The 6298-nt window shown below is 52.6% G+C and overlaps 1 long non-coding RNA gene across 1 annotated transcript; it reads left to right on the forward strand.

The window, feature by feature from the left end:
* Window positions 1-2815: 2815 nt before the first annotated feature.
* On the forward strand, window positions 2816-6085 carry LOC120323308. The gene is made up of 2 exons (XR_005563637.1): window positions 2816-3377; window positions 4967-6085. It is a non-coding gene; the product is annotated as an uncharacterized LOC120323308 (long non-coding RNA).
* Window positions 6086-6298: the final 213 nt, after the last annotated feature.

Raw genomic sequence — 6298 nt, forward strand, 5'->3', positions numbered from 1 at the left:
CAAATGGGTCCAAAGTCACATCCCACACTTCAAACCTCAACACGGTTTCTCCAGCAGGGTGAAGACCCCAGTCTCTGCCAGACCGTCTCCAGAAAGTTCAGTTTCCTTGCTTTTGACTTGCTCTCTTCTTTTGCAACCAAAACGAATAGCTAGTTATTGCCACTGCACCACCGAGCAAATTCAAGACCAAGATCAGAATCGGTGAAGACGGGGGGGAAGTTTTTATGGTGGAGCCAGAGAAAGGCTCGCAAAGGCAATCCTGCCTGCTGCGTGGCTGACAGCCCTTGCAGCCACGGGGCAGGGGACGCAAAGCAAGAAAGCGGGGGGGGGGGGGGGGGGGGGGGGGAGGGGAGGGTGAGGAGGGGAAGCAGCCTGCAGTGCGTGACTGAGGGTTTTCTTTCTCGAAGTTTTGCAGCAACTTTAGACACAAGGATGCTCGGGGAAACCCATCCCAGCTCTCTGTCTTCTGCCCCTGGCTCCCTGCTGCCAGACCTCCTGCCCTCCCCTCGTGATCTCATGCCGATCTCGGCCGAGAGGGACGCGTGTCCCTCCTCGCGGAGGGCAGCAGCTTCCCTCCCGGGGAGCGCCGGACAAGCCGCCTGCCGGCAGTGGCTCCTCCGGGCCGTCCTCGGGGCCCGGCTCATCCCGGCCTTCCCCCGCGGAGCTCCTGCACCCGCGGAGCTCCCGCACCCGGGGAGCTGCTCGCTTTGCTCCCGCGGCGTCGGCGGCGCGCCCCGGCCCTCGGCACATAAATCAGCATTTAGCCCATTCCCCACTCTGATCCCCGGTGCCACCATCTATTACTCCCCCAGTGCGTTTTCTATCACCTTTTGTTAGAATTACACAGCCGGAAACTTAATTTACCCCGAGCTTTAAAGACAAATACACCCCGGAAGGCCAGTGGCCCCGCGATATGCCTATTTACTCCCGCGATCCGTAGATTATTATGAATCGTTGTGATTTTCAGGCTGCTGCTGGTTTAAATACCTTCTCGGCTACTCTTCCCAGCTGGAAAAAAAAATTCCGCCCACCCTTCTCGAGCAAGGGCCAAAGAGCAGGAGATCATCTCACTTGCGCTGGGCTTTATTTACTTTTCCTACTATTGTTATTATTATTTTTGAAATTTGGAGCTAGTGAGGTTTTCAATTGCTGAAATAATTGCCTGGGAGAAAGGTTGCTTAATCTGTTCATACATTATTGACTTGGGCTCCAATATTTGACGTTCTGCTTTTTATTGCAAGAAGATCACGTACGACAGTCTTTTGCATAACAATTTTTAAAGAGGACACATCCTTATATCGAAAGTGGACGTGACTTGAATTTTGCCGGCGTTTGTCCCTAAAATGACCCAATTCCGGTTACTGCCACTGGGCAGCAGTAACATTGCATCATTACTCCAGGCAATAGACTTATTTTGCTTTACTCTCTGCCCCTTTCCCAGTCCCCCACCCCCAAGTCAACACGTACTTTTAAAACTGATTATTTTATCTTGCTGCGTTTTAGCCCTGCACACACTGTTTTTTCTCCCTGGGAACGGATGAGCAGAGAGCAGCAAGCCCGGCTCGTAGGACAACATGGACAATTAGAGCCGAAAGTTTCCAGGCAAGGCAGAAATAGTGCCTTCAACGAAATTTTGCTGTGAGCCGCCGCTGAGAGAGCCCAGCGCCGGTGTCAGCACCTCCGGCCACCTCCCCGAGCATCATTTTCCCCGATGAGGATCAAAAGAACCCCCCTCTCCCCTGTTTTTTTCAATCGAAATCGTGCTGCTCCCAGCCACAGTGGTCAAGTTAGTTCCGGAACAAAGGAGGACAAAAACACAAAGGATTTCTCTTCCCCTCTACCCCCCCTTTCTCCCCTTCTCAACTTTCCCCGTGCTTGCATCTCGGCCCGGCGCAGGCCGGAACCCCCCAGCTGGTATCGCCTCCCGGGTCCGGGGAGCGTCTTGCAGCCACGGCCGGGCCGTAGGAGTGCGAAGTGACAGAAAGGGGGACGGAAATGTTGTGGTAAAGGGCATGGGTCTCGGGTCCTCTCTAAAGCACTGGTAGGGAGAAAGCCCTGAGCTGCCTGCGGACCGGAAGGGGAAAATTGGTGACACTCACGTCCCCCGACACCGGTGCTGTCGTTCAGACCTCGGGGTAAAATACCTAAAGATCGTTGGTGGAGAGCCCCTGTCATCACTGCAGACAGGCGCCTGAAGCGGGGTTTGCACCTGAGAGCCGAGGAGATGACCCCGGGACGGAGCATCCCTCTGCACGAAGAGTTGGGCAAACTTCCCTCCGCGACAGACCCCTGGCTCCCGGGCGGTGGACGGGCGCGGTGTTGGCAAGAGGAGCCCCTCAGGGCGGCCCTCGGGCAGATGGGGAAGGCAGGGAGGACTAGTGGTGGAGGGGTACCGTGCCCGTGTGCAGCCTCTGAGCTGACAGCTACACCCATTTGCACACGCGTGTGTGCGAGCGAATGTTCCCCCACACCCTCGCCGCACCCATGTTCAGCCGCACAAACGCACCCGCAAAACCTGACACGCAAATACACGCGCGGAGAGTGCGGAAGGGCTGCACTCGTGGGCTGGGAGACACGGCGGGGCTGCGTGGAGCTGGACGCAGACAGTCCCTGCCCCTACACCCACGGCAGAGCAGCGGGTGTGCGGCGTGGGCGCCAGTCCCGCCTGTGCCCCTTTGTCAGCCAAATATCCAGAAGCCGGGGAAGGGAAAGGCTATACTACCACGGAGAGCCCTACACCCACTGGGTGGTGGGAAAAGTCTCGGGGTGCCGTTCCCAAAGCGGGGTCCCGGCACCCTGCCCGGACGGGGAGCCCCCCCGGGCAAGAACACCCCCTGCGCCCGCCAGAGCCCCGTGGAGCCGCCCCGGCCCCCTCCGCCACCCTCGGGGTCGGGCGGCGAAAGTTTTCCCGACTCTTCCCTGCTTCCAGCTCCACGGCTCCCCGAGCTGAGAGAGAAGCAGGGCGAGACATAGGTGGGGAGAGCCGGAGGAAATTGAAAACATATTTTAAAATGTAAACGGGTCGGAGCCAGCCGGAGCGGGCGTGCGGGTGATGAGGCGCATGGAGGGACCGGGAGCGGCCCGGCGGAGCAGAGGCGTGTGCAGACCCCAAACCTTCCACGGAACTTTCATCCCCTATTGGTAACGTCTTTAGCGAGGGGACAGGAGTATCTGCCCCGAAATGGGGCAAAGCAGCGCTCAGAAACCTTCACTGTAACTTAAACCAGATTGTCAGGGAGCAGCCGCGGCCAGAGGCAGCCGCCGGAGCTGCTCGCCGGGCGAGAGGATGCCGCTGCCCTCCTCGGATCTATTCCTCCCCCGGCCAGCTAGCGATAAACATCTCCGGGAGCTGAGACTTTTTAAGGCACCCGATCCAGGTGACTTGTACTGCTCGCAGCGAGGTAGGGTGGGCTGCAGATGTGTGTGGGAGGCGGGAGGGGGCTTGGGAAGCAGATGAGAAGGGGTTTCCAGCCAGGCCACTGGAAAGGAGTGAGCTTCTTTTTCTCTTTCTCTTTTCTTTTCTTTTCTTTTCTTTTCTTTTCTTTTCTTTTCTTTTCTTTTCTTTTCTTTTCTTTTCTTTTCTTTTCTTTTCTTTTCTTTTCTTTTCTTTTCTTCCCACTTCTTTTTTTCACTTTCCTTCTAATTTTTATTTTCCTCTTTTCTATGCATCTTCTTTCCCTCCCCCCATCTTTCTGGGTTCTGTAATTTTTCTTTTCTCCTTGGTTCTTTCTCTTACTATTTTTTTAATTACTATTTATTTACTCTTGCTTTTCTTTTTTAATTTTCCTTTTCTAATAAGTTTTTTTTGTTTGCTTGTTTGCTTAGTTTTTTTTTCTTTTCTTATTTAATTTTACTTTTTATTTTCCTTTTTCCTTTCATCTTCAATTTTCCCTTTTCTTTCCCTTTTTATCTTTCTTTTTTCGTTGTTTTCTTTCTTCCTTCCTTCCTTTTTTCTCTTTCCTTTTTTTTTTTTTTTTTTTTTTTTTTTTTGTAGAAAAGGAAACAAACTAATAATACCGCTAAAAAAGACAGTTTTGTCTCCTCTCCCTAGAAACTTCTGTGGGGTGTTTTCGCCTCCGTCCTCCTTGGGAAGTGGGGACAGACAATGAAGTAAATAAAATAAAACCTTTCCTACAGATCCCCACGACTTGAGAACCGGGTTGCATTGCTGGGGTGGGGGTGGTCCTGAGTGGTAATTGATTCATAACTCTGCACCAGGACACCAGGGTACAACATACCTGGCGCCCCGGGAACTTCTCGGGGGAGCGGGGTGGCCGCGCTGCCCGCCCGGGCTGGGATGCGGGGCTGTCGCTCCGGCCGGACGCGCCAGGGTCTCCCCGCAGCCCGGCCCTCCTTTTCCTAAAAACTATCCCTTCCTCTCTCCCCGCGCTGCTACCAGGAGAGATTTTGCATCCCAGAGATACAAACCTGTGCTCCGAAAAAAGTTTCGAGCGGGGCTGTTTCCAATACCTATTTACCAACGAATTACACCGCTATTACTGCTTTCAATGAAGACTGAATCCCCAAGCGATAATTGAATTAGTCTATTGAAGAGACTGTCAGGTACAATGACGTGGTATATCCCGCGCCTTTCCCAGGGTCTATAGGCTTTGGGGACCCGGAATGTATAGTCTGACCTTACAGCTCATAATAATAATGCTGCACTTGTAGCAGAAATCTATTCGTATTCACTTTTAACAAAACCTCTGGTCAGCCAGTCCCTGTAGGAAGGATGAAATCTATTGTATTAGAACAACTCATTTATGTCCTTCAGCAAAGGCCCCAATGAGATCTGATCTAGACCTAGAAATAGGATTACCACAGCGTATATTAACCACGTTTCTATACTTTCTCCTTCCTATAAGGGCGTCGAGAAAAAAAATACGATGGGTTTTTAATCTAATTTTAACTTTATTTTTATTTTCAATTTTAAAACTTCCTTCCTTTGGTGGCCTTCCTCAAAAAGAAGAAAATGCGAAGAAGAAAAGGAAAAAAAAGTTAATGCAACGAAATCGGAGAAATTATTTCTCCCCGTTTCCAAAGAGGTTGCGGGCGCCGCAGGCTGGCGTCGTGCGGCGGGAGCGATGCGAGCGCCCTCCGCGCAGCCCGACGGCAGGCAACGGGGGTCCCAGCCCTGCTCCCCGGCTCCGCCGCCCCTCGGCCGCTTTCCACCTCCCGGACTGGATTTTCTCCCGCCCCATGCCAGGATGGCTGACCCAAGCTCCACCGCCGAGAGCCGGTGGGGACACCAACCTGCAAGAGACTCAGACGGCACCGCAGCACTTCCGAGGGGCAGCAGAGCCGCAGCACAGCCCCGGCTCTGCAGCACTTCAGTGAGAGCACCCGGTGTTCCGGCCCCGCTGGACGCACCGGTGGCTCCTCGGGACCGGCCCCCCCTGAGACGGCAGCGGGCACGGGGCACCAGGGGACCGGGCGCCCCAACGGGCGCCCCGAAACCCAGCGGCACCCACAAGTTACAGAGGGAACTTTTTCCTAAGAAGAGGTTTTTTTTAAAGCTTCCGTCCGTAAACCGTCTGTGTGCAGACATATTACCCCGATTACCGTAACTACCTGCGAGCCGGGGAGTAATATTTATCTATTTAGATAGGAAGGGTCGCGATGGAAAAAATATCCAGCCTGGAAATATACATCGTCTTTTCCTTTAACCCCTCCTCATTCATCCAGACGATCCCCCACCCCTTCCATACACAAACCTACTCAATTTATAGAGAAGCCTTTACAATCCAGAACAGTTTCTAGAAGAAGGGAGGACTCCAGATGAAATAATCCCCCTCCCTACACACACACGTACACACAGACACACACGCACATACACACACTTCCCCCCCGCGCGTGCTCAGGAAGGCAAATTAAATAGTTAAAGGCTTCGATTTCTCTCTCTCTCCCTTTTGTTACCCAATTTTGGAACATTTAAGGATGGGTGTGTGTATTGTATTCAATAATAAAAGCTATAGGGCCGCCAGGACATTTATCATCCTATTACTGTAACAAATCCGGGCTCCCAATACATGAAAGGTAAAATGAATTACCGACGTTAAGCCGTCAATAAAGTCATTTCTGTAAATGGTGTCTCCGAAGGACTGCAGCATTATTCAACTAGCTTTATCAGCAGCTGGGAAATTACGTGAAGAAGCTCGCAGCGTGTAATATGGCCCTGCTTACTTTGATTAAGCGTCTTGCCAGGGAATAGTGACAGTGCTTTTGACCAGGTTTTATTCGCCGTCCTGTGATGAACGCCAAGCTGATCAGGCGGAATGAAGAGTAATTAAAACCTATA

The sequence above is a fragment of the Pipra filicauda genome, unplaced genomic scaffold (genome assembly GCF_003945595.2).
Source record: "Pipra filicauda isolate LSUMZ 115617 unplaced genomic scaffold, ASM394559v2 scaffold10_size6260569_pilon, whole genome shotgun sequence".
NCBI classification, from domain to species: Eukaryota; Metazoa; Chordata; class Aves; order Passeriformes; family Pipridae; genus Pipra; species Pipra filicauda.